Below are 13,616 nucleotides of genomic sequence, written 5' to 3' on the forward strand. Positions count from 1 at the left end.
CCTCCACTGCTTCATTGAGCAGAGAATTCCACATATTCATAACTGTCAGGGAAAAGCAGTTCCTCTTCACCTCCTAAATCTAATCCTCGAATCTTGAGACTATGTCCCGTAGTTCTAGTTCTAGTCTCACTATCCCTTTCATAATTTTACATGTTTCTTTAAGGTCTCTCATTCTTCTGAATTCCAGTGAATACAGTCCCAGGCGACTCAATCTCTTCTCATAGTCTAATCCCCTTATCTCTGGAATCAACCTGGTGAACCTCCTCTGCACACCTTGAAAGCCAGTATATCCTTCCTCAAATAAGGAGACCAGATTTGCACGCAGTACTCCAGGTGTGCCCTCACCAGTACCCTGTACAGTTGCAGCATAACCTCCCTGCTCTTAAATTCAATCCCTCTAACAATGAAGTCCAATGTTCTATTTGCCATCTTGATAGCCTGCTGCACCTGCAAACCAACCTTTTGTGATTCATGCAGAAGCACTTCCAAGTCCCTCTGCACAGCAGCATGCTGAAATATTTTACTATTTAAATAATAATCTGCTCTTTCATTTTCCCTTCCAAAGTGGATGACCTCGTATTCACCAATATTGTACTCCATCTTCCTGACCCTTGCCCACTCACTTAACCCATCTATATCTGGCTGCAGACTCTCAGTATCTTCTGCACAATTTGCTTTTCCACTCAATTTAGTATCATCAGCAAAGTTAAATACTCCTCTTCCAGATCGTTAATATATATTGTGAACAGTTGTGGGCCCAGTACTGACCCCTGTGACACACTGCTCACCACTGATTAACCAGAGTAACACCGATGTATCCCAACTTTCTGCTTTCTATTAGATAACGAATCTTCTGTCCATGCTAATACCTCATTTCCAACTCTATGCATCCTTATCTTATGGATGTCTTTTATATGGCACCTTATCTAACGCCTTCTGGAAATCCAAGTAAATAACGTCCACCTGTTCCCCTCTATCCACTGCACTCATTATATCATCAAAGAACTCCAGTAAGTTTGTCAAACAGGACAGAATCCATGCTGCATCTGCCTGATGTACTTGTAATGATCGCTTCAAGCATTTTCCCAACTACAGATGTTAAACCAACTGGCCTATAGTTACCTGCCTTTTTCCTACATCCTTTATTGAACAGTGGCATGACATTCGCCATCATGGCCCAGAGTCCAGAGAATTTTGGTATATCATCACCAAATTCTCTACTATAACCTCTGTCATTTCTTTCAGCACCCTGGGATGCATTCCATTTGGACCAGGGGACTTATCTATCTTCAGGCCCACAAGTTTGCTCAGCACTACCTCTTTAGTGATAGCTATTGTACCAAGGTCCTCACCTCCCATCATGTTCATAACATCTCTCTTTGGCATGTCAGATGTATCTTCCACTGTGAAGACCAACGCAAAATAGTCATTAAAAGCCTTGACCATTTCCTCATTACCCAATATCAATATCACTTCTCTCTTCTCACCTTCCAAGGGACCTACATTCACTTTAGCCACCCTGTTCCGTTTTACATAGTTATAACAAAAATTTTACTATCTGTTTTTATATTCTGTGCTAGTTTATTTTCATAATCTAGCTTCTTTTTCTTTATTGCTCACTTAGATGTACTTTGTTGGTTTTTAAAGTTTTCCCAGTCTTCGAATTTCCCACTACTCTTGGCGTCTTTGTATGCACAAGCTTTTAGTTTGATGCCTTCTTTTATTTACTTAGTTACCCAAGGCTGTCTCCCCCCACCCTCACTGTCCTTGCTTTTAACTAGAATTTTCTTTTGTTGAGCACCATGAATAATCTCTTTGAAAGTCTTCCACTGTTCCTCAACTGTCCCACCATATAGCCTGTGTTCCCAGTAAACACTATCCAGATCCTCCCTCATCCCATTGTAGTCTCTGTTGTTTAGGCACAATATACTGTTTTAGATTGAACTATTGCACCCTCCATTTGTATGAGCAATTCAATCATACTGTGATCACTCTTTCCAAGAGGATCCCTAACTACAAGATCTCTAATTTTACCTGTCTCATTGCACAGGACCAGATCTAAGATAGCACATTCCCTTGTAGGTTCAGTAACATGCTGTTCAAGAAAGCCATCACAGATACATTCTATGAAGTTCTCTGCAAGACTGCCTTGACCAACTTGATTCACCCAATCTATGTGCAAGTTAAAGTCCCCCATGATAACTGCTGTTCCATTTTTACCTGCCTCAGATATTTCTCTGTCTATTGCCCGTGCCACAATAATGTTATTATTCTGTGGCCAATAGGCAACTCCCACCAGTGACTTTTTCCCTTTACTATTCCTAATCTCTGCCCAGATGGATTCAACATTATGTTCCTTAGATCTTATATAATCTCTCACTATTGCCCTGAGCTCATCTTTAATTAAGAGCGCTACCCCACCTCCCTTACCTTCCTGCTTAACCTTCCATATTACCTGATATCGTTGGACATTTAATTCCCAATCCTCTCCAGCCTGCAACCATGTCTCTGTAATGGCCACTAAATCATACCTCTTTGTACTAATTTGAGCCACAAGTTCAGTGACCTTGTTTCGAATACTGCATTCAAATAAAGTGCCTTACCTTCATTGTGCTTTTAAAATCTTGTAATCTTTTATTCTTTTGCACTTGACTTTTCTTCACTCCACTCTTACCTTTCTTTTTGTTTTCTTTTGTTTTTTCTTTATCTTTATCCACACTTTTCTTTTTTTTACTTTATCCATACTTCTCCAATCTGTTGAACCCACCCTCCTACTATTTGGTTTAAAGCCCTATCCACAGCCCTAGTATGCGAATTGCTAGGATCCAGGTCCCATTGGTACAACTCCCTCCTACTCCAATACTAGAGCCAATTTCCCATGAATTCAAGCACATTTCTCACAGACCAATGCCTGAGCCAAACATTTAACTCTCCAATCTTCGTGACTCTATTCCAATTTGCATGTGGCTCGGGTAGAAATCCAGAGATTACTACGTTTTTGGTTCTGCTTTTTAATTTTATCCCTAGCTGCTCAAATTCCCTCAGCAGAACCTCTTTCCTCATTCTATCTATGTCGTTGGTACCCACATGGACCACAACAACTGGATCTTTCCCGTCCCACTGCAAATTCCTCTGCAGATCAGATAAAATGTCCTGAACCTGAGCACCAGGCAGGCAACACGGCCTTTCAGGATGACCTATCCTTGCGAAAGAGATCTCTCCTGTCTATACTATCCCCAATTACCGCTACATTTCTCTTCTTTCCCACTTCTTGAATGACTCCCTGAACTACAGCGCCACAGTTCGGTTCCTCATCCTTCCTACAGCCCTCACTCTCATCCACACAGGGAGCAAGAATCACAGACCTGTTGGACAAGCTCAAGGGCTGAGGCTCTTTCAGCACTGTCCCTTAGATCCCACTCCTAAACTGGTCCCCTCACACAATAGCCGCTCTGCTTTGACCCTGCTTTACTTTTATTAGCTCCTGCTAATGAATTGTGGATTGATTGGTCCAGCGCTAATGTGCCAATCCCCACGAAACACACCTGTCTTAAACTTTTCTCCCCGACATGTGGAAGCTCTTTCTCTCTTCGGATCGATTGGTCCACTGCTTATGGAATTCTTTCAACTGTGGCCCTTAAAGTTCGTGGAGAAGGAAATTTAATTTTAGGTCCAATAACACCTTTCATTTGCTACACTTGAAATGGGAGTGCAAATCTATTACAGTAGTTCTATTTTTCACGTTGCATTGCCAACATAATATCAGTGCTTATAATTAGTTTGCTGTGATAGGGTGCTTTACAAGTTTTGTATTGTCAGTGGTACATGACTGGGCTTAAAGACTGAATATTGTTCATTGCTTTGACATATGCATTTGAGGCAAGTTTAAGTTTTGTTTATTAGTTTGGGACCATTTCACTCACTTAAGTGAAATATATGTGCTGAAGAATTCTAGATTATTTGAAGTGATTTTTTCAGCATTCTTAATAATAAATTTAACAATCAAAAACACGATAAGTGATGAGTAGCAGTAGTGCCGTTATGGCAGCCCTGCTAGCTGGTGTACACTTTAATATACTGAAAAATATTCTATAAATAACTTACAGCCCTATAATGTTGCAAGTGGGAACTGGATATGAATCAAATATCATTCACTACTGTTTGAAAAAAAACATAAATTCTTAAATGCATAAGGAAAGAATCGTTTCATGATTGCTTTGCTTAAGAATAAATTTCAAGTGACATTTTTAAGCCGTATTTGGGATAATATTTGTAACCTGTTTGCCGTATCTTATGCCTTAAATGAATGCCAGATGTTTCATCAGACCTGTCAGAAGAATCATACAGTTCTTGCCAAGACTCCTCTTGTTTATAAGCTTTGGATCTAAAAGAAAACTCTGCCTTGCTTGATCCTACAGTGTTATTGGATCTGTTCTTGGCAGGTCGTAGTCAAGTCTGTAACTAGTTGGCTAACCTTTTCATTTTCTTTCAAGAATGAATGAACAAACCTAACTGGCTAAGAGAGATTGTGCTTGCTTGCCATGCACTCCTTGCAAATCATTGGCAAGGCATCTGCAAGCAGTTTTCCTAGATTGGAGCCAACTACCTGTGAGGCAAAATGACCAATGGCACGCTGACATTCTTCTGAAACCATCAATCTTCTACGAACCATTTGGCATGTAACCCAAGGGAATATTTTACAGGTGAATTTCTGACAAATGCAATTTCTGTTACTTTGATGTTGCTACTGCCTGGATGATGTTTGTGAATGAAACCTCTTAGTCTGCTGTAAGTAAGTATGATTGTGTTTTGTTAATTATACACCCAGTGTTAGCTCAAGGTGCATAACCTGCTCACGTGATCATTACCTTGGCTAACAGCTGGCAAGATCCAATTTTCATTCATATTTGAAAGAAAATTTCCTACTATTTGTCCTGTGTAGCTTACAGTAAATGTAAGGAGGGGCCCAGTTCCCTTTATGTCTGCAAATTTAAATTCATAACAGATTTGAGTATGGTTAGGAATTCATTGCCTTGGTCTCAGTGGAGTATAGATCTCCTTGAATAATAATACATTTTATGCAGTGTTTTACTGGATTGAACTTCCCAAATACAATTTAGTTAATTAGTTTTTAAATGCCACAAGTGTACCATGAGCTAACTAAAGAGCCACGCTTAACTTGCATAAGAGTCTGCCCACATCAGTGAGATGGCTGACCTTTGAATCAATTCTTCTGATTAATTTAACTTTGATTCCAGGAGCGGTGAGATTGAATGCTGCAGTATTCGCTCAGTATGGTATTGCTGCATAAACCTCGATTGTAAAGATATGTACAAGCAGTTCCTCATTAGGCTAATGGAAAGCACATTAAAACATATTAATGTGTGATACAATAGCCGTAGCGATTGGCGCAGCCAGCTGTAAGATTGGAGGTTGATTCCCGCCGTTGTCTGTAAGGAGTTTATAAGTTCTCCTCGAGTCCATGTGGGTTTCCTCTGGGTGCTCCGGTTTCCTCTCACATTCCAAAGGCGTGCAGTCAAGCCTGGTTTATACTTCTGGCGTCAACGCGTCGACGTAAGGTCTGCGTCGCCGCAAACCCTACACAGAGCCGACGCGGAACCCTACGCGACAGCCTGCGTTGCTGCGACGCGCACCTCTCCCAAAATGTAACCGTGCGTCGTGGCAACGCAGGACGCAATAACTGTGATTGGTCCGCTTGGTAGCATCGTATGTCATTCTACGCTGCAATAGCTTCCCATTGGGCGACTGAAGGGCAGGGAAGGAATTCTGGTTGCAATGCTTTCCATAAAGCTTTACAGACCTCCGAAATTATGGAGGCCACATTGCGCTTTTACGAAAGAAGACGCTCGCGTGTTGTTTACCCCAAGACTACCATGACCATGAAGCCTTGCGCGGGCAGGTGAGTGTGCATGCGTGACGAGTGCGAATTGCTGAGCGACGCAGACAACCAACACACAAGCATAAATGCTCACAACGCACGTAGGCCACTTGCGTAGGTTACGGCATCCAGTTAACGCAAAGTATAAAGCAGGCTCCAGGGTTAATGAGTTGTGGGCATGCTTTGTTGGTGCTGGAAGTGTGGTGATACCCACAGCAAGCTGAGCACCATCCTCGCTGATCTGATTTGACGCAAACAGTGCATTTCACTGGATGTTTCGATGTACATGTGACAAATAAAGCTAATCACTAAATATCTGCGAGGTACTTTATTGATTATGTGAGGAGTTCTTTAGACTGAGAATAGTTCAAGAGCTAAGCAAGCGCTTAATTAAATGTGTTCCAGCTGTGAGAGTGGCAGTCTGACCTGGACCTCCCACAGGGTGTACCACTGGGCACCTCAGAGCTCTCGCCAGGAGAGCGGTAGCCTGCCCTGGAGCTCTGGTGCCCTATTCCAATGGTCCAACCGAGAGACTGGGTGTATATGGTGGGAGGGTGGGGGAGCTGGAGTTTTATAAGTCGGTCAGCAAACTGGATAACGTGCAGTTGACTGTACACTCTATATCAGTACATAGCACAGTTCAAACAACAATGAAGTGCAACCAGGCAGATTGTGGAAATTTTAACACTAGAAGATGCTGGAAAACACTCAGCAAGTCAAGCAGCAACCACTGGAGGAGAATCATAGTTATTGTCTGAAGTTATTGACCTTGCATTAGAAGTTTAAGGTTAGAGAATGAACAGGTTAAAAAAACAAAGGATCTCGAGCTTTTCTGGCTTATATGGCGAATAAACTCTTCTCTAGCTTCCGTCTGGATACAGGTACAATTGAAGTCAGAAGTTTATATACACGTTAGCCAAATACATTTAAACTCAGTTTTTCACAATTCCTGACATTTAATCCAAGAAAACATTCCCTGTCTTAGGTCAGTTAGGATCACTACTTTATTTTAAGAACGTGAAATGTCAGAATAATAGTAGAGAGAATGATTTATTTCAGCTTTTATTTCTTTCGTCGCTTTCCCAGTGGGTCAGAAGTTTACATACACTTTGTTAGTATTTGGTAGCATTGCCTTTAAATTGTTTAACTTGGGTCAAGTGTTTTGGGTAGCCTTCCACAAGCTTCTCACAGTAAGTTGCTGGAATTTTGTTCCATTCCTCCAGACAGAACTGGTGTAAATATATATTTCTCTCTCTCCTTTTTCTCACTTTGTCCCTCTCACTATACTCCTTGCCCATCCTCTGCGCTTCCTCACTCCCCCTTTCTTTCTCCCTAGGCCTCCCGTCCCATGATCCTCTCCTATCCCTTTTGCCAATCAACTGTCCAGCTCTTGGCTCCATCCCTCCCCCTCCTGTCTTCTCCTATCATTTCGGATCTCCCCCTCCCCCTCCCACTTTCAAATCTCTTACTATCTCTTCTTTCAGTTAGTCCTGACGAAGGGTCTCGGCTGGAAACATTGACTGTACCTCTTCCTAGAGATGCTGCCTGGCCTGCTGTGCTCACCAGCAACTTTTATGTGTGTTGCTTGAAATTCCAGCATCTGCAGATTTCCTCATGTCTGGTGTAACTGAGCAACACACATCAAAGTTGCTGGTGAACGCAGCAGGCCAGGCAGCATCTCTAGGAAGAGGTACAGTTGATGCTTCAGGCCGAGACCCTTCGTCAGGACTAACTGTAGGAAGAGTTAATAAGAGATTTGAAAGTGGGAGGGGGAGGGGGAGATCCAAAATGGTAGGAGAAGACAGGAGGGGGAGGGATGGAGCCAAGAGCTGGACAGGTGATTGGCAAAGGGGATATGAGAGAATCATGGGACAGGAGGTCCGGGGAGAAAGACAAGGGCGGGGGAACCCAGAGGATGGGCAAGGGGTATAGTCAGAGGGACAGAGGGAGAAAAAGGAGAGAGAGAAGAAGAATGTGTGTATATAAATAAATAACGGATGGGGTACGAGGGGGAGGTGGGGCATTAGTGGAATTTAGAGAAGTCGATGTTCATGCCATCAGGTTGGAGGCTACCCAGACGCAATATAAGGTGTTGTTCCTCCAACCTGAGTGTGGCTTCATCTTTACAGTAGAGGAGGCCGTGGATAGACATATCAGAATGGGGATGTGGAATTAAAATGTGTGGCCACTGGGAGATCCTGCTTTCTCTGGCGGACAGAGCGTAGGTGTTCAGCAAAGTGGTCTCCCAGTCTGCGTCGGGTCTCGCCAATATATAGAAGGCCACATCGGGAGCACCGGATGCAGTATATCACCCCAGCCGACTCACAGGTGAAGTGACGCCTCACCTGGAAGGACTGTCTGGGGCCCTGAATGGTGGTAAGGGAGGAAGTGTAAGGGCATGTGTAGCACTTGTTCCGCTTACAAGGATAAGTGCCAGGAGGGAGATCAGTGGGGAGGGATGGGGGGGATGAATGGACAAGGAAGTCGTGTAGGGAGCGATCCCTGCGGAAAGCAGAGAGAGGTGGAGAGGGAAAGATGTGCTTAGTGGTGGGATCCCGTTGGAGATGGCGGAAGTTAAGGAGAATAATATGTTGGACCCGGAGGCTGGTGGGGTGGTAGGTGAGGACCAGGGGAACTCTATTTCTAGTGGGGTGGCGGGAGGATGGAGTGAGAGCAGATGTACGTGAAATGGGGGAGGTGCGTTTAAGAGCAGAGTTGATGGTGGAGGAAGGGAGGCCCCTTTCTTCAAAAAAGGAGGACATCTCCCTCGTCCTGGAATGAAAAGCCTCATCCTGAGAGCAGATGCAGCGGAGATGGAGGAATTGCAAGAAGGGGATGGCGTTTTTGCAAGAGACAGGGTGAGAAGAGGAATAGTCCAGATAGCTGATAGAGTCAGTAGGCTTATAGTAGACATCAGTGGATAAGCTGTCTCCAGAGACAGAGACAGAAAGATCTAGAAAGGGGAGGGAGGTGCTGGAAATGGACCAGGTAAACTTGAGGGCAGGGTGAAAGTTGAAGGCAAAGTTAATAAAGTCAACGAGTTCAACATGCGTGCAGGAAGCAGCGCCAATGCAGTCGTCGATATAGCGAAGGAAAAGTGGGGGACAGATACCAGAATAGGCACGGAACATAGATTTTTCCACAAAGCCAACAAAAGTCAGGCATAGCTAGGACCCTTACAGGTGCCCATAGCTACAACTTTAGTTTGCAGGAAGTGGGAGGAGCCAAAGGAGAAATTATTAAGAGTAAGGACTAATTCCGCAAGACGGAGCAGAGTGGTGGTAGAGGGGAACTGATTAGGTCTGGAATCCAAAAAGAAGTGGAGAGCATTGAGACCTTCCTGATGGGGGATGGAAGTATATAGGGACTGGACATCCATGGTGAAAATAAAGCGGTGGGGGCCAGGGAACTTAAAATCATCGAAAAGTTTAAGAGCGTGAGAAGAGTCACGAACATAGGTAGGAAGGGATTGAACAAGGGGGGATAAAACCGTGTCGAAGTATGCAGAAACGAGTTCGGTGGGGCAGGAGCAAACTGAGACAATAGGTCGGCCAGGACAGGCAGGTTTGTGGATCTTGGGTAGGAGGTAGAAACGGGAAGTGCAAGGTGTGGGAACTATAAGGTTGGTAGCAGTGGATGGGAGATCCCCTGAGCGGATAAAGTTGGTGATGGTGTGGGAGACAATGGCCTGGTGCTCCTTAGTGGGGTCACGATCGAGGGGTAAATAAGAGGAGGTATCCGCGAGCTGTCGCCTTGGCAAGGTAGGGGTCAGTGCGCCAGACTACAACAGCACCTCCCTTATCGGCGGGTTTAATAATAAGGTTAGGATTAGTGCGGAGGGAGTGGAGAGCAGAGCATTCCGAAGGAGTGATGTTGGAATGGGGATAAGGTGCGGTGAAGTCGAGACGGTTGATGTCCCGTCGGCAGTTAGCGATAAAGAGATCCAGAGCAGGCAGAAGACCAGAGCGGTGTGTCCATGAAGAAGAGGAGGGTTGAAGACGGGAGGAGGGGTCATCAGTGGGGGTGGAAGAGTCCTTGCCGAAGAAGTAGGCTCGGAGACGGAGACGGCGGAAGAAGAGTTCCGCATCGTGGCGAACACGGAACTCGCTGAGGTGTGAGCGAAGGGGGACAAAGGTGAGGCCCTTACTGAGGATAGGGCGTTCTGCCTCCGATAGTTGAAGGTCAGAGGGGATGGTAAAGACCCGGCACGGATGAGAGCTGGGATCAGAGGGGGGAGTGGGGAGGCTGGGGGTGTCAATGGAGAGGGGAGGGTTGGGGTGAGAGGAAGATGGAGCCTCTGAGTACCCAGGAGCTGACGATGGGATCTGAGGGAGATCTGTTGTTTGATGTAACTGAGTTAGGTTTGTAGGCCTCCTTGCTCGCACACGCTTTTTCAGTTCTGCCCACAAATTTTCTATCCGATTGAGGTCAGGACTTTGTGATGGCCAATCCAATACCTTGACTTTGTTGTCCTTAAGTAATTTTGCCACAACTTTGGAGGTATGCTTGGGGTCATTGTGCCATTTGGAAGACCCATTTGCGACCGAGCTTTAACTTCCTGGCTGATGTCTTGAGATGTTGTTTCAATATAGCCACATAATTTTACCTCCTCATGATGCCATCTATTTTGTGAAATGCACCAGTCATTCCTGCAGCAAAGCACCCCCACAACATGATGATGCCATCCCAATGCTTCACGGTTGGGATGGTGTTCTTCGGCTTGCAAGCCTCTCTCTTTTTCCTCCAAATGTAACAATGGTCATTATGGCCAAACAGTTCAAATTTTGTTTCATCAGACCAGAGGACATTTTTCCAAAAAGTAAGATCTTTGTCCCCATGTGCACTTGCAAACTGTAGTCTGGCTTTTTTATGGCAGTTTTGGAGCAGTGGCTTCTTCCTTGCTGAGCAGCCTTTCAGGTTATGTCGATACAGGACTCGTTTTACTGTGGCTATAGATACTTGTCTACCTGTTTCCTCCAGCATCTTCACAAGGTCCTTTGCTGTTGTTCTGGGATTGATTTGCACTTTTTGCGCCAAAGTATGTTCATCTCTAGGAGACAGATTGCGTCTCCTTCCTGAGCAGTATGACGGCTGCGTGGTCCCATGGTGTTTATACTTGCATACTATTGTTTGTACAGATGAACGTGGTTCCTTCAGGCATTTGGAAATTGCTCCCAAGGATGAACCAGACTTGACATCATTTTCTGACCTCAATCTGATAGAAAATTTATGGGCAGAACTGAAAAAGTGTGTGCGAGCAAAGAGGCCTACAAACCTGACTCAGTTACACCAGTTCTGTCTGGAGGAATGGAACAAAATTCCAGCAACTTACTGTGAGAAGCTTGTGGAAGGCTGTCCAAAATATTTGACGTAAGTTAAACAATTTAAAGGCAATGCTACTAAATACTAACAAAGTGTATGTAAACATCGGACCCACTGGGAAAGTAATGAAAGAAATAAAAGCTGAAATAAATCATTCTCTCTACTATTATTCTGACATTTCACATTCTTAAAATAAAGTAGTGATCCTAACTGACCTAAGACAGGGAATGTTTTCTAGGATTAAATGTCAGGAATTGTGAAAAACTGAGTTTAAATGTATTTGGCTAATGTGTATGTAAACTTCTGACTTCAACTGTATCGATTTTAACCAACGTTTCACTGACAAACTCTACCTTCTTCATCAGGGATAATGTTTGGCCATGTCTAGTGAGGTAATATTTATACCCCCATTTTCTGTCCTTCCTGTCATCCAATCAGGTTTCCGCTGCCCCACCTTGTTTACAATCAAATTCCAGTTCTTACTTAGAGTGAGACCTTCATCTTTGTTAAAATTCTTTTCCTCTAGTTTTACTTCAATGACTTCCTTCCCCAGGAGGTTCCAAAGCCATTGGTATGGCCCAGTAATTTCGTGCTGTTGAAGTCAATCCTATGGCCATTGTGTCTGGGACAGCAGAAACATGATTGGATGAGGACTAACCAATCAGAAGGGACAGACTATGGGGGTATAAATACCACCAAGAGTAGACATGCCCAGGAATTATCCCTGATGAAGATGGCAGAGTTTGTCATCAAAACCGATACCTGTACCTGACCGGAAGCTTGAGAAGAGTTTATTTATTCATTGAATAGGTTTTAAACAAACTGCATCATCAGTGTTAGGTGTAGGTGTGGAGAGGAACATTTAAAATTTCAATTTGAAATATCTTCCTGCAGTAGGGTAATTTTCAGGACCTGTCCATCCCAGTTCTTGACAACTGATGTAAGCTGAAGTTCATACAGTGAAACCTCCACAAATGTTCCTAAAAAGCAGTGGTGACCTGAATGGGAAATGAAATAGAAAAGCCATATAAAGCATTTATGACCACATCCATAAACATACAAACAGACACTTCAGTTTAAATATTACCTTCCAGTCTATTTCAGAATGTTTCAAACACCGTACAGCCATTTCTGTAAATTGGCTTTTATAAGGTAGGAAACATAGTGACTAGTTAGCACATACAGCAAGGTGATAATGACTGGGTAATTGCATTTAAAGGTGAAGTTTGAAAAATAAATATTCAGCAGGTCACCATGAATAACTTGTCTTGCTTCATTGGAGATGTCTTGTGGAGTCTTATAAATGGAGGGAGGTAACAGATGGGATCTTGAGCACAAAGAGATTCTGCAGTTGCTGGAAATCTTGAGCAACACACAAAATGCTGGAGGAACTCAGCAAGCATCTACGGAGAGCAATAAATAGCGATGCCAGTGAGTTCAAGCAATCATTTATTTGAGGTGAGTGCTAAAATTATGTGTTACCTGTATGTCGAAACATCAAAAAACGTTGAGTGAAATGTGTCATCTACATAAATGACCAAAATAGCATGCCAACCCTAACCCGTGTGAGCACCCGGAGGGGACCCAGGTGATTACGGGAAGAATGTACAAACTCCTTACAGACAGTGGGAATTGAACCCTGATCTTACAGCCGGCTAACCGTGCCACCTACCATGCTAAGAGAATGTTGCATACTTGGAGGTGGTAACTTTGGAATAAGATGTTCAATTGCACAAGTTGAATTGTCATTCAAATAAATAAAGACATCTATTAGTCTTGCGCGACCATGGATCTGTGCCTGGAAAGTCTTCACTCTCCAGGGTGCAGGCCTGGGCAAGGCTGTATGGAAGACCAGCAGTTACCCATGCTGCAAGTCTCCCTTCTCCATGACACCAATGTTGTCCAAGGGAAGGGCATTAGGACCCATACAGCTTGGCACCAGTGTCATTGCAGAGCAGTGATTAAGTGCCTTGCTCAAGGACACAGCATGTTGCCTCGGCTGGGGCTCAAACTCACGACCTTCAGGTCGCTAGTCCAATGCCTTAACCACTTGGCCACATTCAACCATACATGAATACAGCCAAACACAACAGTGTTACTCTGGGGCCAAAGAGCAACATAGCAGCAATAGTCACACACAGCACAAAGCGCATGTAGCACATAGATGACAGCAAGCACATGTAAGGTAAAGTATTTGTAAAATACATTCACACAAAAACATATAGGCCAAGGTCCTGAGTCCACAAATGTTGCAGATATCTGCAGTTGAACACAATATGGCCTGTCTTCTGCCGATCGAGCACTAGGGGCAGCACTGACTCCAGCTTGGACGCTGTGCCACACCACCACTGGTGGAGCACACCGACTCTGACCGACACTTCGTTCTTTCAGGTAG

The sequence above is a fragment of the Mobula hypostoma genome, chromosome 9, assembly GCF_963921235.1.
Source record: "Mobula hypostoma chromosome 9, sMobHyp1.1, whole genome shotgun sequence".
NCBI lineage: Eukaryota > Metazoa > Chordata > Chondrichthyes > Myliobatiformes > Myliobatidae > Mobula > Mobula hypostoma.